A 25,473-nucleotide genomic window follows, 5' to 3' on the forward strand; every position below is an offset into this window, starting at 1 on the left:
CGATGATGCCCTGAGGAAGAAACTTGTGTAAGGCCTGTAGGGATAGAAGTACAGCCCTCATCTCCAGCACGTTGATGTGGAGAAGAGCTTAGCCAGGAGCCCTGAACTACCCTGCCCAGACAATGCCCCCCCCACCCTATCTGGGAGGCATCTGTCGTCAGGGTAACCACTGGAGGGGGGAGAACAAAGGGCTTTCCCTGATCCAAATTGGATGTCTGAAGCCACCAGCGAAGGTCCCTTTTGCATATATCCGTAATCATGATGTGATGATTGAGGGGAAGATCTTGAAAGGACCACTGAGTTGACAAGAGCCACTGAAGAATCCTCATGTGTAACCTTGCTAGAGGAACTAAAAGTACCGTGGCAGACATTGAGCCTAGAACCTGTAGGACCATCCTGGCTGGGGCTTTGGATCTCGAGATCAGAGCTTGAACTTGGCCCTCTAAAATTCGGATCCTTTCGGCAGGAAGAAAGACGCGCATCAATCTTGAGTCTATCTCTGCCCCTATAAACTTTATGCGCTGAGAGGGCAGCAAGACAGATTTTGACCAATTGAATGTAATCCCTAGGGAAACACCCAGGGAGATGGTGGCTTTGAGGTTGTCCATAAGTAGATGCCTGGTGGTAGCAGTCAGGAGCCAGTCGTCGAGATAGGGAAACACTTGGAATCCAAGACTCCTCAGGTGAGCCGTCACTACTGCCAAACACTTGGTGAACACCCTGGGGGCTGTGGTGAGACCAAAGGGCAGAGCGCAAAATTGGTAATGACTGGCTCCCAGGCTGAAGCGCAGATACCTTCTGGACGCCTGATTTATCGGTATGTGATAATAGGCGTCCTTGAGGTCTATGGAGCACATCCAAACATCCTTCTCCAACAACGGGAGAATGGATTGCAACGTGACCATTCGAATTTGGATTTCGTGGACGGATAGGTTCAGTCTGCTGAGATCCAATATTGGTCTCAGGTCCCCTGTCTTTTGGCACTAAAAGAACCTGGAGTAATTTCCTGATCCGATTTGGTCTGTGGGGACCGGTTGGATGACTCCTTTTCTAGCAGCTTTGGAGCTTCTGCGGCTGCTATTTCCCTTTGACTGGGGGGGTCCGGGATTCTCTTGGACGGAGGGGGTATTTGAATGGGATGGTGTAACCTCCGGCAATTATCCGGCACCCATCTGTCCTGAGTGATTGACTCCCAGGCTTTTAGGTGCTTGGCAAGCGACACCGACTGGCTCGAGCAGCACAGCCGGGCAATCCCTCATGTCGTGTGGGAGGCTGAAGAGCCACGAAAGGACTCGCGGTCTCCAGAATTGCGGGGTTCTCTGCCGCCTGGGGGGCGCGTCTCCTGAAAAATTTCCCGCCCTCTGCCTCTGGACGGGAATCTTCCTGCTGTTGGGAGAAAAACTTAGATTTTCGAACCACATTTTCCCTCCTTTGGCCTTGGGGTAATAACGGGCCCCTATGGCAGATAACGTTTTTCCCTCTTGCTCACAGCGGTAAGGGTGTCTTTCACCTTGGGTCCAAACAATGAGGACCCATCAAAGGCGTCAGCGAAGGAAGACTTGAAGGCCTCCATGAACTGACACACAAGCGCCGCCAGGCTCTCACGAGAGCACGCCTGCTTGTGCCTGCTTACTCCGCCCCCCCTCCGCATCAGGAAATGAGCCTCATGGACGAGTTAGCAACTGACGTAAGGATAGCCAACTGAGAGCTAACGGACTGGGCTAGCTGCTCAGGTAGGTTACCCGAGAGGGAGTCTGACAACTCCTTGACCAGATCCCTCTGAAGCCTGGTAAAATGTGCCAAATAATTCAGAGACCTTAAGGTAAAGGCCGCTGAAGTCAACCTATCCATACTCCTAGACTCCTTATTAGGAGGATGGATGGCTGTTGTGTAGCAGATGCCACCACCATGGCATCTACAGCCACGCCTTTAGTAAGGAACTCCTTCGGGAGCAGATAAGAATTTGTTGACTGGTTCCACAAACTAAATCCAGAAGCGGAGACACCCAGGAGGCGGAGGGCTGAGCCCCAAAGGCCTTGAGGAGCACTGATTGGGGTTTGGACATCCAGCCTCGTTGTTTGAGGATCTCTAAGATGTCTGCAAAGGAGACATCATCCGAGGACTACACTTAGGACCTCCTCCCATCATCCATATCCGTGTCGATGTAACAGACTCGGGAGTCCACGTGCTTCCTCTTGCACGATCTCTTCCTTGGGGTTCCTCTGAAGACAACTCAAGAACCCTCAGGAGGGAAGGACCCCACTGGGGTAACCTCAGGCCTCGACAGGGAACTGCCAAAGACCCAGTCTCCACGCCCAGGAAGGTGCTGGTAAAACCGGAGAGATGGCGAAGAGGATTTGGCCAAGGCACTCCTCATGGCTCTGAAAGCGGACCCCAGAATCCTGGGAGTGTCCAGTCTCCGGGCCATGATGGTAGTCGGAGGAGGAATGGCAATGGGGTGGGTCATGGTCATCGGCTCCGAGGCCCAACTGGGTGAGCGAAACAAATTTTTGGAAGACTGGGGACTGGAAAAGTCTTTGGAGCACCCTGTCTATATCAGAATCCACATTCTCAAGACCGAGAGGGAACAGACGGGTTCGAGAAGACCTTCCCTCTCCCCCCAGGGACTAGTCTTTGGAGCCAAGGAGAGGCCTGCCCTAGGTCTCTTGGCAGTCGGATCCGACGGTTTCTTTTGGCAGGAGTCGGAGCGGAAGACAAGGCTTCTTCAAGAAAGGTTTAATCAACCCTTTGAGAATCAATTTATTTTTCCTCTCCTGGAGGACCCTTGAGGAAAAAGCGTGACATAGCTGCATGACTCCTGTAAGTGCTTTGCCCCTAAACAATAAACACAAAGTAGATGGTCATCAGTAACAGACATCTTAAAAGCACATTTAGAACATTTTTTAAAGCCGAAGGCCTAGGGGTTTGAGACATGATGTTAAACAATTTCTGACAGGAAATTTAACACAGTAACAGTGTAAAACACAACCTTAGCTGTAAAACCGGGAACTTTAAAACACTAAAAAGTTCAGTTATAAAGGTTGACCTAAAAGGCCCTGATTTGAAGGGGGCAAAACAAACTCAACCAAATCACACACAAGAAATTTCACTACTCAAAGCAACACACAATAGGCAGCAGCAATAGTCATAACGCTTTTTAGATATAAACAAACAAAAAAACTGACAAAAAAAAAGTAAGCAAGCTAGCTAGCTCAGCAGCCTGAGACAACATACATAGGATATGCAATCGGATAACCATTTAGATAAGGTTGTTTTAGCTACTGGATTGCCTTTTCTGGCTTCCGAGAAGGATACAAAAAGTTGATCTGATTTTCTAATATCCTTAGTTCTGTCAAGATAAAATCTGAGCTGCCTGTGTACATCAAGTTTGTGCAGTATGTATTCCAATTTGGTAGAGTGGTTAGGAAAAAAAGACTGGCAGCTCAATGACCTGAATGATATTTGAGTCAGAACAGACTTTAGGTAAAAATGAGGGGTTTGTTCTGAGAGATACTCTATCAGCATGGAAAATCATGTAAGGTGGTCTGATAGATAATGCTTGAAGTTCTGGCACTGCGGGCAGAAGTAATGGCCACAAGAAATACTGTTTTCCAGGATAAAAATTTGAGATCACAAGAAGATGCTGGTTCAAAAGGGGGAAGAATAATTTGAGACAGCATAAGGTTTAAATTCCAGGGAGAATAGGGAATTTTGATCGGAGGTCTCGTATGAAGAACGCCTTTAAGAAAAGTCTTAGATAATTTATGCCCCATAACATTTGAACCACCAAAACCAAGGTGAAAATTTGAGATGGCAGCTAACTGAACTCGAATTGTAGCAGCTGCTGCTCCTGCCTTAAAAATTTTTGTCAAAAATTCTAAAATAAAAGATAGTGGAGCTCGGAAAGGGTCAATGTTCTGCTTATTGGCCCAAATTGAGAACCTTTTCCATTTACTGCCATATAATTTCCTGGTAGATGGCTTGTGAGGAGACAGGAGAATTTGTCTTGTATCTTCTGAAATTGAATGAAGCCTGGCAATTAGGGGAAGTGGATTAGCCAAGCAGTCAGTTTCAGGGACTTCAGTGAAGGATGAAGGTCCCGACGGGTGCGTCAGAAGGTCTGGAACTGGGTCCAGGATCCACGAACCTTTCAACAGATGATGGTGGAGAAACAGAAACCAAATCTGTAGAGGCCAGTAAGGGGTTATGAGTATAACAGTCCTTCCCAATGATTTTGCTTTCTGTAAAATCTGGGTATTAATGGGAAGAGTGGAAATGTATAAAGGAGACCCAGGGGCCAATCATGTAGTAGTGCATCTCTCGGGGGACGACCGGGAGGTGGTATTAGGGCAAAGTAGCTTCTGCATTTTGAATTGATGTGGCTGTCAAAAAGGTCGCAGCAAGGCTGGCCCCATTTGCGGAAAATGAACTCCGCAACCTGTTGTTTGAGAGACCACTCGTGAGGGAGCAATATCGCCCTGCTTAGCTTGTCCGCTATCACGTTGGATTTCCCCGGGATGTGCGTTGCCAATAGAAAACGTTGGGACGACACAGCCCATTGCCAGACCCTGAGGGCTTCTCGACAAAGGGGGTAAGATTTGGTTCTGCCTTGTTTGTTCAAGTACCAGACTACTGACATGTTGTCCATCTGAATTGCAATAGTTCCCAGAGGGAGAGAGTTCTGAAAGTACTGCAATGCCAGAAGTACCGCTCTCAATTCTAGAACATTGATGTGCAGATGTGATTCTTGATCTGTCCATGTGCCTTGGGCAGTCTTTCCCTGAAAATGCCCCCCCCCCCCCAATCAGGGAAGCGTCCGTGGTCACAGTGGCTACTGGGGGGGGGGGGGGGAGTACAGCTGTGTACCTACCATAAATGTAGATGTTAGAGTGTATTCACTGTTGCAGTCATTACACTTGGGTTATCCTGCTGGCAGGCTACCCGGAGTCAGCCTGAATTCCACAGTCCTGGTCCGGCGTTGGCTGCTGCCTTCTCTTCCCTGACGTCAGTGCGCCAGGGGTGCATAAGATGCAGCAGACGCCATTTTCTTCAGTTTTTCTTGTCCCAGATGTCAGGTGCCCCCAAGAAGGTATGCAATACATATTGCTTATAAAAACATACAATAAAATAAAAAAAAAACAATACCTTCATCTACAAGCAAATACACCACATAGGTTGTATAGGATAGAGAAGTATAGATAAGTCCTAGCAAAGAAAGGGGGGTGGAGGGTGGGTAACCTGGACTGCAACAGTGAATACACTCTAACATCTACATTTATGGTAGGTACACAACTGTACTATGTTCATCGTGCTTCACTGTTGCAGTCATTACACTTGGGTTGAATCCCAAAGCTGAGGTAGGGCGTCTGGGTCTAAATAGGATTACGAGTGGCTATGAGGCCCTGCAGAACTGCAGTGGCAAAGCCTGCTCTGGATTTAGAGTAAAGAGGTAAGTGACAGTGCTTGGTAAAAGTGTGCACTGAACTCCAAGTTGCAGCCTCCAAATTTTCCTTGATTGGTACTCCTCTAAGAAAGGCTGCTGAAGTGGCTGCTGCCCTGGTCGAATGTGGCCTAATATTCTTAGGCACTGACTTGCCATGCTGTGCATAGCAGAAACGAATACAGTGTCCTATCCATTTTGAAAGAGTCTGCTTTGAGATGGCCTTTCCTTGTGATCCTGCAGCATATGCTACAAACAGTTGCTCAGCTTTTTCCTGAAAGCTTTTGTTTTGTCCAAGTAGAAGTGTAGCTGCCTGTGTATGTCCAAAGAGTGAAGAAGTCTCTCCCCTTTATTCTGGGGATTTGGATAAAATGTTGGCAAATGAATGGTTTGGTTAAGAGCCACACTGGATACTACCTTTGGCATAAATGTTGGGTTTGTCCTTAGAAAAACCCTGTCCAGATGAAAAATGATAAAAGGTTCGACTGCCATTAATGCCTGCAACTCTGAGACTCTTCTTGCTGAAGTTATTGCTAGGAGCAGAGCAGTTTTCCATGATAAGAATTTTATATCAGCTGTATTGGCTGGCTCAAAAGGAGGCAGTGTGAGCTTTTCCAAGACAAAGTTGAGGTCCCATGTAGGTATCGGTGCTCTCCTTGGGGGTCTTATGTTTTTTGCCCCTCTGACGTACTGTCTTAGCACTGGATGAGAGAAAATAGGAGGTTCCGTATTGTAATGGGCTGAAATGGCAGAGGCATGGATCTTAATTGATGAGAAGGACAGGCCTTTGTCCAGCATCTCAGTCAGGTATTGTAAAATCTGAGGAATATTAGGAACAAGTGGTTCAAGTCCTTGGGCACAGAATCTCTTCCATTTTTCTGCATAAGATTTCCTGGTGCTGGGCCTCCTGGCTTCCAAAATGACATCCATAACAGCTTTAGAGAGAGGTGTGTTCTGAGTGGCTATGTTATTTGCCATGCAGCCAGATGTAAGGTTCTGAGTTGGCTGTGCAGGATCTGTTTGTTTTGTTGAGTCAGAAGGTGAGGAATTTGAGGTAAAGTCCAGGCTGGGCCTTGAGACAAGCTCTTTAGGATTGGGTACCAGTACTGGCATGGCTAGTCTGGGGCAATCAGAATCATTTTTGGCTTCTCTTGTTTGACTTTTAGGAGTACCTTGGGAAGGAGAGGCAGTGGTGGAAAGGCATAAACTGTCAAGGTTTTCCAGCTGAATGATAGAGCATCCACTTTCCATGCTTGTGAGTGATAAGTTCTTGTGCAGAATCTCTGTAGTTGGCAGTTGTGATGGGAGGCAAAAAGATCTATGTCTGGGCATCCCCATTTCCTTGTTATCATGCTGAGGACCTGTGGATCTAGTTTCCACTCGTGAGGGTCCATGAGGTTCCTGCTTAGTTCGTCTGCCAGAGTATTTTTCTTTCCTGGCAGGAATTGTGCCTGCAGATGTACTTGATAGGTCAGTGCTGTGTTCCACAAAGTCATGGCTTGCCTGCAGAGGGGGTAGGAATGTGTGCCCCCTTGCTGGTTTATGTACCACATAACTGTAGTATTATCCGTCTTTAGTATTAGTTGTCCTGGATGTAGTAGATCCTTGAAGGCTGTCAGGGCATTCTGTACAGCTAGCATCTCTTTTTGATTGATATGAAGATGCATTTGGTCCGCGGGCCACGTGCCCTGAATACATTTTCCTGCCATGTGTGCCCCCCGGGCATAATCCGATGCATCTGTTGTTAGTGTCTGCCTGGCTGTGGGTAAAGTGAAAGGCTGTCCCTTGTTGTGGTGACAAGCCAGAGCCCACCATTGAAATTCCTGTTGCAGGCAGGGAATAAGAGTTAATATTGTTTCCAGGCTGTGGCAATGTTGATTCCAAACACTTTTTAGATACCACTGTAGCTTCCTCATATGCAGTCTTGCATATGGAATTAGCAGGATGCCATGAAGCCCAAAGCCTGCAGAAGTTTTCTTGCCGGTTGCTGAGTCTTTGTTGCCATCATTTGAAAGTAATGAGTCAGTTGCCTTTGCTTGTCTGGCGTGAGATAAGCCATCTGGGCAGTTGTATTTAAGCTTGCACCCAGGAATATTATCTCGACAGGGCACTAGTTTTGATTTATTTTCGTTTACTGTGTACCCTAGGCAAATTAGTAATCTTTTTACAAACGTCAGATGCTTTAGTAGGATGTCCTTGCTCTCTGCTTAAATAAGGCAGTCGTCCAAGTAGGGATATATTTTAATTCCTTTTTGTCTGCAACATGCAATTACTGGTGCCAGGCATTTTGTGAAGACCCTGGGTGCAGTAGATAAGCCAAAGGGCAGTGCAGAGAATTGGTAATGCATTGAGCCTGCTATGAATCTGAGGTATCTTCTGCAATTTTGTCTGATTGGGACATGCAGGTATGCTTCTTTGAGGTCCAAAGTAACTAGCCAAGCCTTCTTGCCCAGCATGGGTAGAGGTTGCTGCAGTGCCAACATTTTGAATTTTGGAACATCCAGGAAAGTATTTAGAATAGACAGGTCCAGTATTGGTCTCCAGGCTTTGTCCTTTCTGGGTACCAAGAAAAGTCTTGAGTAAAATCCTTGCCCCTGTTCTTGCTGTGGTACTTTTTGAATAGCCCTCATGTCCATGAGAGCAGAAATTTGTTTTTGTGCCTCTGCCCATTGATTTTGTGGCAGGTCTGGCATACCTTTTGACCTTGGTAGGGTGTGAAAGTGGAACCTGTAACCCTGAGAAACAATATTCAGTACCCATTTGTCCTGGGTGATCATGTGCCAATTTTGTGAGAAAAGTGCTAGTTTTCCCCCTAAGGGTGCTGCCAAAAGGCAAGTGCTTGGCATTTGTAGAGGAAAGTAATTGTGACCGTTTCCTATAAGGTTGTGATTTGACTTCTCCGCCTTTGGGGGCTGAAGCACCCCATTGTTTAGGTCTATATGAGCCTTGGGGCTGAGATCTGCCTCTTGGGCGTCTGTATCTGCCTGACTCTGGAAAGGACCAAATTTTAGAAGGCCAGTTCCTGCTAAATCTAGGTGGCTGAACCTGTAAAAAATCCTTTACTGTCTGCATTGATTTTGCTTTATCCTCCATTTTCTTTAACACCTCTTCTGCCTTAACACCAAAGTATCATGCTGCAATGGAGCATCCAATAATCTTGCTTTAACATGATCAGGTAAACTCTGTTCTTTTAACCAAGCATGCCTTCGAATGACAGAACCTGTAACTGCGGCTCTGCAAGATGCCGCTAATGAATCAAAACTACATTGCAAAGTATGCTTTCCCACTTGTTCAGCTGCATGCAATAAATCCTGCATTTCCTTGTTCTCAGGACATTCAGAGCTAGTAAGCATTTTCTGTTTTAGCAAAGGCATTCGGATTTGTTGATATTTAAGCATATGAAACTGGCCGTTTAAAGCCCTTACAGCTAAAGTAGCAGAGGTGTAAACTTTTACCCCCCATCTGTCCAGTGCTCTAGAATCTCTATCAGATGGAACAGGTTTTTTTGCAGTGGAAGCCTTGACCCCTTTGGGACCCTGAGAAATAGTTTCTGGATCAGCAGCAGGGTTTTTATAAAGAAATTTGAGAATCTGGAACCCTGTAGTACCTATCTGGCTTAACTGGTGCAGGAGGTAAAGAATCAGGAGTCAAACTGGATTCAAAAAAAAACATAAATCAACAATATCTAGTACAGGGGGAATAGCAAGAGGCCTGTGCTGAGGCAATAAAAGAAAGTCTCTGAGCCTTTTCTTCGATTCTGAATAATCCTGGCTCTCCCAAAGAAAATATTCCTTCATGGTGTGCAGGGTTTCCCCAAAAGAATAATCCTCAGGAGGAGAGGCTGAAGGGATAGATTCTTCAGCATCAGAGTCCTCTCATAGGGAGGAAGAGAATATCCCTGTTCTGAAGAGGAATCAGAAGAAATAGAAACCTGGTCAGAGGAGTCATAGTCAGTGTCCTGCCTAGGCCTTTTATCAGGAGGGGGATGGGAGCCCCTGTTCAAAGTAATTAGGTCCTCGGCCATTTTGAGCATCTGTTTCTTTGGCATGGATGACTGTCCAGGAGAATGCTGTACTTGTTTTTGTCTTTAAAGGTGTTTTAGACTTTGCCTTGGCTGCTGAAGAGGTCTTGATAGTAAGCTGTGTAGGTCTGAAAACACCCTCAGAAGCCGATGCCTGCTCAGCGGCTCCGGACCCATCTGAGGGAATTGTTTCCGTAGGCCCAATACCTTGAGTTTCCAGAGGCCTAGCTGTCTCCACGTGGGAGTCGGAGTCGGCCTGTGGCTCTGAGGTAGCAGGTGTCAGGGGCTGCGAATGTGCCTCACTGAAAACCGGCGAACCAGCAATTGGCCTAGAAGAGGCTTTGTCGGTTTTGGACCTCGGATGCCTGTCTTTTTCTTTGTCCTTGAGCATTTTATGGACTCCTGTCGTCAGTTGTTCTGACGGCATTATATAGTTAAACTTTCAGCCAAAGTAATGAAAAGCAAAATTGAACCGACGCTTAATAGTGCGTTGGTTGAATCTAGCACAAAACCGACAACTAGCAACGTCGTGGTCAGGGCCTAGGCAAGGAATACAGTAAGAATGAAAATCCTTATGAGGTATTTGCTTCCCACAAGAAATACAATTGTTAACTTTTACTGACATCGGACTGGAGCAAGAAAAAGTTTCCCCAACGAGGTACTTGGCTTTATTGAAGACTTTGGATCTGAAATTCAAATTAGAAAATATCAGGAGTCGGCCGACCGGCACTTGCAAACTGCTTTTGCTTCGGGCACCACGCAGCAAGAAAGACTGAAGAAAATGGTGTCGGCTGCATCTTACATACCCCTGGCGCACTGACGTCAGGGAAGAGGCGACAGCAACCGGACCCGGACTTTGGAATTCAGGCCGACTGCGGGTAGCCTGCCAGCAGGATAACCCAAGTGTAATGACTGCAACAGTGAAACACGATGAAAAAAGGGTCTTCCGATTGTGACATGAAGAGACGTCAACCACCACCGAAGGTCTCTCCTGCAAGAATCCGTGATGAGAATCATGTGGTGCATCGGTAGTTTCTAGTAAGACCACTGAGCGAATAGGAGCCATTGAGGAATTCGCATATGCATCCTTGCGAGTGGTATAGCCAGGACTGCTGCCGCCATCAAACCTAGTACCTTCAATACCTCTGCTGCTGTAGCTCTGTTCTTTGACACCAGTAAGCTGATGTTTTGGCGGAGAAGAGAGACTCTTTCGACAGGGAGACGTAGAGTGGTAGTTGAGGTATCTAATTCTGCTCCTATAAAAACGGTATGCTGCGATGGCGATAAGGCAGACTTTTCGAAGTTGATTGTAATGCCCAATTGATGGCAGAGTGTCAGAGTGTATTGTGTTGCTCGAGTCAATTGATGCCTGGTGGCAGCGGTTAGGAGCCAATCGTCTAGGTATGGAAACACCTGGAATGGTAGACGTCTTAGGTGAGCCGTGAACACTCTGGTGGCTGTGGTGAGTCCAAAGGGCAGGGCTCGAAACTGGTAATACTTGGCTCCCAGCCGGAAGCGCAGATGATCTTTGGAGCGTCTGTTCATCTTTATGTGATAGTACACGTCCTTGAGATCTATCGAGCACATCCACATCCAATCGCCTTTCCCTAAGAAGGGAAGAATGGACTGAAGTGTGACCATTCGGAACAATTAGTTATGCACTCACCATAACCCTAGATGTATGTAGTCCATCTCGCCTCACATTCTTCACTTGTGGGTTCGGAGCCGAATGTCATCTCCGACTCGGCCTATCTACTAGCTCGAAAGTCTTTGATTGGCTGGGCTAAGGTGGTATCCCAAAATACACTGCTCCACATCCCCAGATCTAGTTTGCTGCCAACAGAAAAATCATATCTATCGCCCAAACACACACACATACTCATGACAACGAGGTCCAACAAATTGTCCAAAGGGACTAGTGACATGAGGTATACCAGGGGATCCTCCAAATCCTCCAGGCGTGGGGGGCGGTGGGTGGGTAAAGAAGAATGTGAGGCGAGATGGACTACATACATCTAGCGTTATGGTGAGTACATAACTAACTGATGTTATGTAGTCCTATCTCGCCTACATTCTTCACTTGTGGGACAGCGTCCCTAGCACCTACATCCTGAGTGGCTCAATGGAAAATACTCCTGAGGACTGTGGAGCCAAAAGATGACCTGCCCCTGGACACCACATCCAATTTGTAATGGGAAACAAACGTATGAGGAGAAGCCCATGTTGCAGCCGCACATATATCATCCATGGATAACCTACCCTGAAAGACCGTGGAAGTGGAAACTGCTCTGGTAGTGTGTGCTCTGACTGGAAAAGGCAGGCTCTTTCCCCCTGCCTGGTAAATAAAGGAGATGCAACCAGCTATCCACCTAGAAATGGTGACTTTGGAGACCACAGACCCCAAGCGATTTTCAGAGAACGAAACGAAGAGCTGGTCTGACTTCCGCCATTCTTTAGTCCTGTGTAGATAAAAGCGTAGTTGCCTATGAACATCCAACAGGTGAAACTGGTACTCTGTCTTATTAGAGAAGTTGGGAAAGAAAACCGGCAGCTCAATGGACTGATTAATATTAGATAAGGAAGCCACCTTGGGAAGAAAGGACGGGTTTGGTCTGAGAGAGACCCTATCTTTATGGAATATCAAATATGGGGGGCTTGACTGATAGGGCCTGGAGTTCTGATACTCTTCTGGCTGATGTAATAGCTATCAGAAAAGCAGATTTCCATGTAAGGAATTTTAAATCGCAGGAAGCCGCGGGCTCAAAAGGTGGGAGAGTGAGGGCCTGCAGAACAAAATTGAGGTCCCAGGGCATAACCGGTTGAGATACAGGGGGCAAAGGAGAAGAGTACCTTTCATGAAAGCTCTACACAGCCTGTGCCCCATTAAGCTAGGTTCATAAGCCACATGATAATTAGAAATAGCTGCTAGCTGAACTTTGATGGTGGCTGAGGCAGACCCTTGGTAGAATAAAGGAGACAAAAATTCCAAAACAGAGTCAATGGGAGCCATGTAGGGGTCAATACCTTTTGACTGGGCCCATACTGAAAACCTTTTCCACTTGCTAGAGTAGACCTTCCTAGTGGACGGCTTATGAGAGGGCGAAAGAATATGGACTACATCAGGAGAAAAATCGTGACACCTGACTACAGATGGAAGTGGAGTAGCCAGGCGGTGAGCCGGAGTGTCTCCAGGGAAGAGTGGAGCTGTCCCGACATATGTGTCAGCAAGTCTGGACGAGGGTCCAGAGTCCAAGGAGCATCCATGATGTAAGGTTGAAGGAAGGGGAACCATACCAGTCGAGGCCAGTGTGGCGCAATCAGAATCAATCTGCTTCCCAAGGATAGTGCTTTCTGGATCATCCTCGAGATAAGGGGGAATGGAGGGAAAGCATACAGCAGACCAGAGGGCCAATTGTGCGCCAGAGTGTCCCTTGGAGATCCCCCCGGTGGGGAGATCAGCGAGAAGTAGTCGCTGCATTTCGCATTGAGAGGGCTGGCAAAATGGTCACAGCAAGGCTGACCCCATTTGTTGAATATGCTGTCCGCCACCTGGCGGTTCAGGGACCACTCGTAGGGCATTAGGATCGCCCTGCTTAGCCTGTCTGTGATCACAATGGTTTTCCCCCGGATGTGCTTTGCCACCAAGGCCCGCTGGGAAGCTGTTGCCCAATTCTACACTCTCATGGCCTCCCTGCATAGTGGGTACGATCTGGTTCCTCCTCGTTTGTTGAGATACCACACTACTGACATATTGTCCGAGTGTATCGCAATAGTCCCTATGGGGAGGACATCTTGAAGTGCCTGCAACGCTAGGTGCACTGCCCTTATCTCCAGGACATTTATGTGCAAGTCTATCTCATGCTCCTGCCACATGCCTTGGGCCATCCTGCCGAGATAATGCCCCCCCACCCTATTCGGGAGGCGTCCGTGGTCACTGTGGCTACAAGGTTGGGTGAAACAAAGGGTTTCCCTACGTCTAAATTGTTGGTGCATAGCCACCAACTGAGGTCTTGATTGCATTTGCCTGTGATTAAGATTGGATGGGATAGTGGTTGTCTTTGAAAGGACCATTGGGCGAATAGGAGCCACTGTAGGATCATCATATGCAACCTCGCTAACGGGACCATCATGATAGTGGATGCCATTGTCCCCAGTAACTGAAGCACTAGTCTTGCCCTCACTTGTGTCAGAGGCATCATCATCTGAACCTGTCGTTGTAACCCTGTGATCCTTTCCATAGGTAGGAACGCTCACAACCAAATAGTGTCCAACTCTGCTCCTATAAATAAGACACGCTGTGAGGGTAGCAAGGCAGATTTTTTCCAGTTTATTGTGATGCCTAACTGGTGACAAAGATCGATAACAGTATCTCTGTTTTGAAGAAGTAGATGTTTGGTGGGGGCGGATAGGAGCCAGTCGTCCAGGTAAGGAAACATCTGGAATCCTTGACGTCTCAAGTGAGCCGTCACCACTGCCATGCACTTGGTGTACACCCTAAGGGCTGTGGTGAGACCAAAGGGCAGGGCTTGAAACTGGAAGTGCCTGGCGCCCAGCCGGAAGCGTAGATGACATCTGAATGCTCTGTCTATTTTGATGTGGTAATAAGCATCCTTCAGGTCGATGGAGCACATGCATACTTCCTTTCCCAATAACGGGAGTATTGATTGTAACGTGACCATCCGGAATTTGGACTTGTGTACATAATGATAGAGTCAGCTAAGATCCAAAATGGGTCTCAGGTCCCCTGTTCTTTTCGGCACCAAAAAGAATCTCGAGTAAGTCCCTAATCTGATCTGGTCTGGGGGGACTGGTTGGATGACTCCTTTTTCTAGCAGCTGAGAAACCTCTGTTGCTACCCCTTTGACTGGGTGGAACATCTGGGATCTTTTTGACGGGAGGAGGTGTGGAGTGAAATGGGATGGTGTAACCTCTGGCGATTATCCCTAATGCCAATCTGTCCTGGGTGATGTTGACCCAGGCGTCTGGATACTGGGAAATTCCACCCTCGACTGGCTCCGGAGAAGCACAGCCGGGCACACCCTCAGGAATGAGAGTATGGGGAACCGCGGAAAGAATCACCGTCCCCAGAATTGCGGGGGGCCCCTCTGCCTCTGGGGCGACGTCTCCCTGAATACAACCTCCCCTGCCTCGGGGGGGGGGGGTATCACCCTGTGCGGTAGGAAAGGACCTTTGTGATTTTTTGAACCACATCTTTCCCCTCGCTGAGCCTTGGGATAAGGCCTCGACGGGAGGGAAAAACGGACTCCCACGGCAGACAAGGTCTTTCCCTCTTGCTCGCACCTGGTGAGCGTGTCTTTGATTTTGGTCCCGAACAAGGAGGAACCATCGAAGGAAGACTTAAAGGCCTCCGCAAAATGACACAGGCTAAGCCAGGCTTGCCTCCTGAGGGCCACCCCTGAACTAGCCGCCCTACTAGCTCCCTCGGCCTTGTACGAAATCAGTCACATGGACGAGTTAGCAATGGAGTTGAGGGCAGAGAGCTGAGCGTTGACCGTTTGAGTCACCGCCTCAGGTACGTTACACGTTAGAGTATCTCCTAACTCCTTAAGGAGATCTCTCTGGAGCCGCATGAAATGAGACAAATAATTCAGCGACCGCAAGGTAAAGGTCACTGAAGACATACGCTTCCCGTGCCCATCCATCATCCTAGACTCCTTGTTAGGGGGATGGACCGAAGAGGAATACTCAGCAACTTCCTTCTGCCTGGCAGCCACCACCACCACAGCATCTACCGGGACTCCCTTTGTCAAAAATTCTTTCCTTTGGGGAGCAGACAAAACTTTGTTGGGGCGCCTAGGAACCAGCTCCATGGAGTCAGGAGTCTCCCACACCCTTCGACAAATAAGGTCCAGGAGCTCGAAGGGTGGAGACACCCAGGAGGCGGAGGGCTGGACGCCAAAGGCCTTAAGGAATACTGACTCCTCCTCAGAGGGGGGTTTGGAAGGCCAGTCTCCTCTCTGTTTCAAGATCTCCAGGATATCGGAGAACGAAACGTGCGCAGAGGAAGACTTAGGGGACCCCTCCGACTCTCTGAGGTCAGTATCGAAGTGAGGGACTCATCCTGGGAGTCTATGTGCTTCCTCTTGCAAGCTTTCTTTCTCTGGGTTCCTCAGGCACAGACTCTGAGGGCTCCTCAGAAAGAAGGGGACCACTCATGGGGGTATCCTTAGGCCCTTGTGCCCTGCTGTCCAAGGATAGGTGGATGTCAGAAGCTCACGCCAGTGTCATAGGGGACGGGAAGACCGATCAGAGAGAAGTAGCTGACCTAGCCAGCACGCTCCGCATAGCCTCGAAGGCGGGACCTCCCGAATCAGCGGACCGACCACCTTCCAAGGCCATGACCGGGACCAGTCCCCGCAGCCGAGGCGCCAAGGGGAAGGCTCGGCACCGACTGGTGCTCCGAGACATCCCCCTCGGGCCCGACAGAGGAGACCCGAGTCTCGAACCATGTGGACGGAGCCAACAAGGTCGGAGCCGATGCAGGCACCGATAAACCCCGCTAGGGGATCGGCGCCGGCACAGGAACATCACTCAGAGCGGAACTTACCGGCTCCGATGACAAGGATGCGCTCGGAGGAGGAATAGCAGGTACAACCAACAGAGCTGGCTCCGGAGCTGACTGGGTCGGAGCTGAGAAAAGTTTAGCCAACACTGGCAACTGTAGGAGCCTCTGTACCACCCTATCTACATCCAAATCGGAAAGCTTGGAGGATTTGGAGGAAATGGATGGAGAATCAGACCTCCTATCTAGAGAAGCTTGCCTTAAACTTGGTGACCGGCTCCAAATCGGTTCCAAAATTATCAGATCGGCCGCAGACTCAGTCGATACAGTTACTTCCTGCAGCCCCAAAGTCGGTGGAGCCGAGGAAGCAGATTCCACAATGGAAATTTTAGAAGGTGGCTCCGAAACAATAGATGGAGCCGGCGACCTCTTCCTGGATTTGGAGGATTTAGACTTCGACTGGGAGCTGGGAGCCGAAAATAAATCCTCCTCAAAGGACGGTTTTACCAGTCCCTTTAGGATCAATTTGTTTTTCCTCTCTTGGAGCACCCGAGGACTAAAGGCGTGGCAGAAACTGCACGACTCCTGAAGGTGGATGGCTCCAAGACAGTAAACGCAGACCGAATGTCCGTCTGTGATAGACATCTTATAAGCACACTTAGTACACTTTTTAAAGCCAGAGGGCTTATGTTCTTTTTGTTCCTTAGACATTCTAACAAATTATATTAAAATCAGTTTATGTTTTATTTCGTCGTGGTGGTCTTTTCCTGCTGTTTTTGGACATTCTAACAAATAGTAGCAGCCCCTACCAAAAAGGCGGGAAACCGCTAACACAGAAAGGAGAAACACGAAAGAACGCACACAAGGGAGAACCCCTAATTAAAACGGTTCTCAACTTAAAATAAGGGATACCATACACAACACACTCGCGCACTACAAAAACAATGCAGCAACACCACTAAAAAACACTCTATTGAATAATAGAATTATTTCAGTCAAGAATTAGCGAACAATTTCCACAAAAAATTGACTTTTTCAGTACTTAGCCACAGCGAAGTCGAGACCACGTCCGAGCTCTACAGGCGGGAAACGAGATCTGGGATGTGAAGCAGTGTATTGTGGGATACCATCTTAGCCCAGCCAATCAAAGACTTTCGAGCTAGTAGATAGGCCGAGTCGGAGCCAATATTCGGCTCCGAACCCACAAGTGAAGAATGTAGGCGAGATAGGACTACATAACATCTTCTCTTTCTTTACGAACTGGTTGAGTCTGCCGAGGTCCAAGATAGGTCTCCACTCCAGTCCCCTGTTTTCTTTGGTACCAAAAAGAATCTTGAGTAAGTTCCGAATCCAACTTGGTCTGCTGGGACTGGTTGGATGACTCTTTTCTGGCAATCTGTGGACCTCTACAATTGTTTGTTCCCTGAGATTGGGTGGAACATCTGGGATTCTTTTTACAGGAATGGGAGGGGAAGAGAACGGAATGAAATATCCTCTGGAAATGATGCTTTGTACCAAAGTATCTGATGTTATGTTTAGCCAGGCTTCTGGGTACAAAGACAAGCGACCCCCAACTGCCTCCAGAGCCGAACAGTCGGGCCCTCTTTCAGGAGCACTGGCAGGGCTGACCAGAGAACTGACCCCCTGTCACCCTGTTGCTGCGGACCCCCTCTGCCGCGGGGACGGCGTCTCCAGTTATAACCCCCTCTTCTGCCTCTAGAGGGGGTTTCTCCACATGTGTCCTGAAAAGCTGCCTGTGCTTTTCAGAACCACATTTTCCCTCCCCTAGGGCCCTTAGGGTAGGGCCAAGTAGGGGTCGAAAAACGGACTCCAACGGCAGATAAGGTCTTGCCTTCCAACTCACACCTGGTTAAAGTTTCCTTTACTTTGGGCCCAAACAGTGATTAGCCATCAAATGGGGTATTAATAAAGGAAGACTTAAAGGGTTCCACAAAGGAACAGAGACGCATCCAGGCTGGTCTTCAAAGAGCAATGCCCGAACTAGCGGCCCTACTCGAACCATCAGCTGCATAGGATATGAGACACATGGACGAGTTTACCACTGAGTTTAGTGTTGCGAGCTAGGTGTTTACTTTGTCAGCCACCCCTTTAGCTACCGTACCCTGGAGAATATCTCCTAGCTCTTTCAGGAGATCTCTCTGTAGTCTCGTAAAATGGGTTAAGTGGTTACCGCAGAGAAAAAGTCGCTGAACTAAACATGCGCTTCCCATATCTATCCATGTCCCTAGAATCTCTGTTAGGGAAGTGGCTAGAGGTGGATGTCTCAGATACTTCCTTTTTGGTGGTTGCAGCTACCACCATGGCATCAACAGGCACTCCCTTTGTCAAAAATGGCTTGTCCACTGGGGCAGTTATAATTTTGTTGGGTTTACGAGGAACAGGTTTCATGGCCTCCGGTGACTCCCACGCCTTATGAGAAATCAGTTCCATGAGCTCGTCGTAAGGTGTAGACACCCAAGAAGTGGAAGGTTGAGACCCAAAAGCCTTCAAGAGCACGGACTCATCCTCAGTAGGGGTCTTGGACTGCCAATCGCCCCCTCTGACTAAGGATCTGTAGTATCTCAGCAAAGGAGATATCCTCAGAGGGGGATCAAGGGGACCATTCTGACTCCTCTAAGTCCGTGGCAGATGTCAAGGGACTCCAGTGGGGAGTCTAAGTGCCTCCACTTGCACAATCTCTTCCTGGGCACCTCCTCAGTGGGGGGATCTGGGGAGGTCTCGGAAGAGTAGGAGACACCCTGTGGGGGTACTTGAAGATCGGGGTCTCTACGCTCAGAGGGACCGGTAGATGAAGAAGCAGACACTGAAACTTGAGGGGAGAGGGAAAGCTGAACCAATGCTGACGTTGGAGACAAAACTCTCCTCATAGCATTGAAGGCACCATGGCTGCGACGAGAAGGAGTGGACGGACCCGAGAGTACTGATTGATCCTCCGCACCGAAACCCTGGGCTCTGAGCCCAAGGTAGGAGCAGAGCTCATCCGAGCCAAAGCCCTAAGAGGAAGAGTCAGCACCGACAAATCGGTTTGACTATCCTCCCCAGACCCGACGGGAGAGCGTCAGCTCCTAGAGTCCTTGGTCGGTGCCGAGGGCATCTGAGTAGATGGAGCGGGTATCAGCTCCAAAGGTTCGACAACCAAGGGTTCAGTTTCCTTCAGCTCCGAGAGTCCATTACGGCTCGGAGAAGGAGTAGACAAATCCGGTTCCATGGTCTTAGGTACCGACAAGCTGGTCGGGGCCGACAACAATTTGGCAAGTCCTGGTGCCTGTAAAAGCTTCTGCACTAGCCGAGCCATGTCTAAATCTGAAAGGCTGACTGAGGACTTAGCTGAATGCACTGAAGGTGCTGATTGGAGCAGAGCGGAAGAAGGAACTTCAGAAAAGTACAGTTTTGTACCTACCATAAATGTAGATGTCCGATAGGTATGCATCTGCAGTCCTAACATATGGGTTGTCCTGCCTCAGGCAGCCCTTCGGTCGGCCGGATTCCAAAGTCTGGGTCTGGCCTCGGCTGATGTCGCACTTCACCCGACGTCACAGCTCCTGGGGTATAAAGGCATCAGCCTACGCCATTTTCCTCAGTGTTTCTTGCCCCAGATGCCAGGTGCCCTCTAGGAAGGCTAAATTTGGATAAAGTAGCAAATTCCAAACAGTAGAAATCAAAAGGAAATTATATATACAAATATATATATATATATATATATATATATATATATATATATATACATACAAACAAATACACCATAATAGATTCCCCCAGCTAGCTAAGAGAGGGGTAAGTACCCTAGGAATACCACAGAGGGGAAGGAGGGAAGGTAATCCTGACTGCAGATGCATACCTATCGGACATCTACATTTATGGTAGGTACAAAACTGTACTATGTCCTTCAAGGATGCATCTGCAGTCCTAACATATGGGTAGAATACCATAGCCAAACTGGGGGAGGAGGCACTAAGATAATGATGGTGTAGTTAAGATCCCTTGTAAAACTGCAGTTGCAAAACCTGCTCGGGATCTGGAGTATAAAGGAAGATTGTAATGCATGGCAAATGTATGCACGGAGCTCCAAGTAGCAGCTTCTAAAATGTCTTTGGTAGCCACTCCTCGTAGGAAAGCTGTAGTGGTGGCTGTAGCCCTTGTGGAGTGAGGCCTGATATTTTCAGGAGTTGTCTTTCCATGAAAAGAGTAACAGAATCGAATGCAATTTCCTATCCATTTTGAAATTGTCTGTTTGGAAATTGCTTTTCCTTGCACTCCTGTTGCATAAGATACCAGAAGCTGGTCAGTTTTTCTGTTGGTCTTAGTTCTGTCCAGATAGTAGCGCAGCTGTCTGTGCACATCCAAGGTGTGTAGTAGTTTTTCCCCCCTGTTCTGTGGGTTAGGGAAGAACGTAGGTAAATGAATAGCTTGGTTCAAGGATACTCTGGATACCACCTTTGGCATGAAAGTAGGATTGGTTCTCAGAGACACTCTATCCTGGTGAAAGATAAGGAAAGGCTGCACTGCCATTAAGGCCTGTAACTCGGATACCCTTCTTGTTGAAGTGATTGCTAGAAGGAAGGCAGTTTTCCAAGATAAGAACTGTAAGTCTGCTGATGCTGCTGGTTCAAAAGGGGGAAGTGTTAATTTTTCCAGCACAAAATTGAGGTCCCATGCAGGTAGAGGTGGTTTCCTTGGAGGTTTTACATTCTTGATCCCTCTTAGAAATTGTCTGAGGAGAGGTTGAGAGAAGATAGGAGGATCCATGTTGTACTCTGCTGAAATTGCTGAAGCATGAATCTTAATGGAAGAATAGGACAGGCCATTGTGGAATAGTTCTGCTAGGTATTCTAGAATGTGTGCTAGGTTTGCCAGTGTAACATCTGTTCCCTTTGATGCACTCCAAATGAGGAATCTCTTCCATTTGGCTGAGTATGTTTTCCTTGTGGAGGGTCTGCGAGCCTCCAGGATGATGTCCTTGACCCTCTGAGATAACGCAGGTTGGTTTTCCTTTATGCAATTTTCCAGGCAGTTAGCTGCAGTGTTTTCAAGTTTGGATGCAGGGTCTTGTAGTTGTTCTGTGTTAGAAGAGAAGGCCATAGAGGTAGAGGCCATGAGTTCGCCCGAGACATGCTTCTCAGTAGTGGGTACCAATGCTGTCTTGGCCAGTCTGGAGCTATCAGAATTACCTTTGGCTGTTCCTCCCTGATCTTCAGTAGAACTTTGTACATCAATGGGAGAGGCGGAAAGGCATAAACTGTCATGGCCTTCCAGCTGAAAGAGAGGGAGTCCACCCTCCAGGCTTGCGGGTGGTATTCTCTTGAGCAGAATTTCTTCAGTTGGTGGTTGAGTGGGGAGGCGAACAGGTCTATCTCTGGCATTCCCCATGTCTTTGTTATGGTTTTGAAGATGTCTGGATGCAGCATCCATTCATGAGCATCCGTGGTAGTTCTGCTTAATCTGTCTGCTAGTGAATTTTCTTTTCCTGGTACGAATCTCGCCTGCAGTTGAATGTTGAGATTCAGGCCTAGATTCCACAGATCCATTGCCATCCGGCATAGAGGGTAGGAATGCGTGCCTCCCTGCTTGTTGATGTACCACATGACTGTGGTATTGTCCGTCCTTATCAGCAGATGTCCTTGTTGGAGGAATGGTTTGAATGCCTCGATTGCATGCTTCACTGCCAGCATCTCCTTTAGATTTATGTGTAGTTTCAGCTGGTCCTGGGACCATAGGCCTTGGATACACTTTCCTTCTATGTGTGCTCCCCAGCCTAGGTCTGAGGTGTCCGTGGTGATGGTCTGCCTTGGTTGTGGTTTGTGAAAAGGCAACCCTCTGTTGGTCTGACAGGCCTGAGCCCACCACAGGAATTCTTGTTTCAGGTATGGAATGATTGGTATCATGGTTTCTAGGCTGTGTCTGTGTTGAGACCATATATTCCTTAGGTACCATTGTAATTTTCTCATATGCAGTCTGGCATGTGGGATCAAGATTATGCAGGATGCCATGTAACCCAGGGCCTGCAGGACTTTCCTTGCAGTAAGCTGAGTTTGTCTTGTCAATGCCATGAAGTAGAGTGGAAGTTGCTTTTGTTTCTCTTCTGTGAGAAAAGCCATCTGGGTTATTGTGTCCAGTTCTGCACCCAAAAAAGTTATCCTTTGGGATGGCACTAGTCTCGACTTCTGTATGTTGACTGTGTATCCCAAGGCTTGTAGCAGCTGTATGACATAGGCCAAATCCTTTATTATTTTTGTCTTGTTGTCCGCTTGTATTACGCAGTCGTCCAAGTATGGATAGATTTGAATTCCCTGAAGCCTGCAATGTGCAATTACTGATGCCAGGCATTTCGTGAATACTCTGGGCGCAGTAGATAAGCCAAAGGGCAATGCTGAGAATTGATAATGCTCTGATCCTGCAAGAAATCTGAGGTGTCTTCTGCAATCTGGTCGAATGGGGACGTGCAGGTATGCCTCCTTGAGATCTAGAGTCACCAGCCAAGACTCCTTGCCCAACATGGGAAGAAGTTGCTGTAGGGTCAGCATCTTGAATTTTGGTACAATGAGATATGTGTTCAGTGCGGACAAGTTGAGAATAGGCCTCCATTGAGTTTCTTTTCTTGGTACAAGGAATAGTCTGGAATAAAATCCTTGGCCTTGTTCCATAGATGGTACCTTTTCTATTGCTCTCATCCTTAGTAAGTTGGTGATTTGTTTTAGAGCCTCTGACTCCTGGCTTGATGGAAGGTTTGGCATTCCTCTCTTTTTTGGTAAAGTGTGGAAGTGAAACCTGTAGCCTTTGTCTATTGTTTGCAAAGTCCATTTGTCTCCTGTAATGCAATGCCAGTTTTTTGAAAATAAAGCTAACTTTCGGCGCAAGGGTGCTTCCAATTGTTCCCTGGTAGGCGGAATCAGAGCCAAGTCATTGTGTTTGTCCTGTGGAAGTGGTTGCAGTCGTAGCTGTGGAGGCACTCCTCTGGTTGTCAGTTTGCCACTGACGGCCCCTGTAGGCACCCCTTGTTTGGCCTCTGCCTCTTGGGCGTCTATTTCTGCCTCTCTGTGCTCTGGAGGTGTCTGGAAAGGACCAATTCTTTGAGGGCCAATTTCTGCTGAACCTCGGAGGTTGGAACTGCAGAAAATCCTTGACTGTTTGCACAGATTTTGCTTTTTCTTCCACCTTCTTTAGAACTTCCTGTGCAGGGGGGCCAAATAAACTTTGTTTCGCCATAGGGGCATCTAGGAGTTTAGTGCCTTGGCATGGTCTGGCAAGGGTTGTTCTTTTAGCCAGGCATGCCTTCGAATCACTGTTCCAGTCATAGCTGATCTAAATGAAGCCTCCAGTGCATCATAGCCACATTTTAAGAAATGATTACTGACCTGCTGTGAGTTGTGTGCCAAATCCTGAAGGGACTTACGGTCTAAAGGTTCAGGAGAGGAAAGTTTTTTATTCAGCTGATCTAACAAAAATTCTTGGTACTGTATCATGTGAAATTGACAGTTTAAAGCTCTGGCAGAAAGAGTAGCAGATGTATAAACCTTTTTACCCCATCTCTCTAATGCTCTAGATTCTCTTTCAGAGGGTAGGGGTTTTTTAGCAGAGGCAGCTGCAACACACTTTGGGCCCTGAGAAATGGCTTCAGGGTCTGCAGCGGGGGCCTTATACAAGTGGAAGTGAGAATCCGGGACCCTGTAATATCCGTCAGGTTTGTCAGGGGCCGGGGGAAGAGAGTCAGGGGCAGAACTGGCATCATTGTATGCATCATCAACAACTGATAGTACAGGTGGAATGGCTAAAGACCTATGCTGTGGTAAGTGTAAAAAAGTCTTTAGCCTTTTCCTAGACTCAGAAAAATCCTGACCCTGCCATTGGAAGTGTTCCCTCATTGAGTGTAGGGTTTCCCCAAATGAAAACTCTTCTGGGGGGGAGGCAGAAGGAATGGAGTCTTCTGCATCCGAATCCTCATAAGGTGAGTAAGGTCCTTCCTGATGGTCTGATTGCTCTGATCCATCCGAGGAATAGTCAGAGGAGAGAGGTTCAGGAGGTTCAGTCCTAGGCCTTTTTTCAGGAGGAGGATGAGAGGCCCTGTCTGGGTGAGGTTGTGATCCCCTCATCAGAGAAATAAGGTCCTCAGCCAGGCTGAGAATCTGGGAACTAGAGGATGGTCTGTGAGAGGGGGCTTTAGTAGGTAAGGCCTTGGAAAGTTTAGCTGCTTTAGCCCTAGAGAAGGCCTTAATAGACATAGAAGCAGGGGGCCTAGCTGCCCCACGTGCAGGAGTAGAGATGTCCAACGGAATGGTGTCGGACAATTCCTGTGTGCCTGCTTCTTCGGTAAGAATTTCTGTAGCTGACTCGGCTGGAGCCTGTGAGGCCTCGGTTGTCGGAGGCATGCTTGCGGTCGTAGGAGGAACCGAGGACTCTGTTTCAGCCGAAACCGAGACACTCGCGGTAGGCCTAACCGTGGTTTCAGCCGAAACCGCGGGCCGTGAGTGTCGGTCCTTTTCCTTGCGCTTTTTAGCTAAATGTGTAGTCGGAGTCTCCGACGGCATTTTGTATGCAAAAGCGGGATCAAAAAACTCTTCAGCAAACTCCGACCGACGTCTAAGTGTCCGTCGGTTGAAGGAAGCACAGGCTAGACAAGCTGATACGTTGTGGTCTGGGCCTAAACAAGGAAGGCAGTAAGAGTGGAAATCCTTATGAGGTATTTGTTTCCCACAGGTTAAACAATTATTTACTTTGTCTGACATCGGCTGAGGCAAGAAAGAGTCCCCAACGGGGTACTTAGCTTTTTTAGAAGTCTTCGGTAGCTGAAATCTCTGGATCTGATCGACCGGCACTTGCGAACAGCTTCTGCTTCGGGCACTGCGCGGCAAGAAAGACCGAGGAAAATGGCGTCGGCTGATGCCTTTATACCCCAGGAGCTGTGATGTCGGGTGAAGTGCGACATCAGCCGAGGCCAGACCCAGACTTTGGAATCCGGCCGACCGAAGGGCTGCCTGAGGCAGGACAACCCATATGTTAGGACTGCAGATGCATCCTTGAAGGACATCCGGCTCCAATACTGAGAGCTGGCTCCAAATCAAAGGTACACTTGGTTCCAATGTCTGTGGAACCGATGACCCTCCTCCTGAAATTTTTGCCTTTTTTGTCACTTTGTCTGACGATTTGGATTTTGAGGATTTGGAGGACGTACTAGTACCCTCATGGCTACTCAACACTTCAGAAAAAGATTGCTGTTGCAATCCCATGTCTATAAGTTTCCTCCTTCTCTCCAAGAGGACTCTTGAAGAGAAGGAGTGACAAATGCTGCAGGTGTCTTGGAGGTGTTTAGCCCCCAGACAGTAGACACATTGAATGTGGCCGCCAGTGATGGACATTTTCTGCCCACAATCTGGGCATTTTTTAAATCCCGATTTAGGATGGGATTTCTCCTTTTCATCAGACATATTTAAATAAAACAAACAGTAAACTGCAAAAAGGTAATAAGTCCTTACT

The 25,473-nt window shown here is 48.0% G+C and overlaps 1 protein-coding gene across 1 annotated transcript in view; it reads right to left on the bottom strand.

The window, feature by feature from the left end:
* The window catches only part of HYOU1 (hypoxia up-regulated 1), a 1,290,196-nt gene that overhangs the window by 827,797 nt on the left and 436,926 nt on the right, over window positions 1–25,473 (bottom strand). The window lies entirely within an intron of this gene.

Source organism: Protopterus annectens, chromosome 8.part0 (genome assembly GCF_019279795.1).
Source record: "Protopterus annectens isolate FY-2018-M chromosome 8.part0, PAN1.0, whole genome shotgun sequence".
Lineage (NCBI taxonomy): Eukaryota > Metazoa > Chordata > Ceratodontiformes > Protopteridae > Protopterus > Protopterus annectens.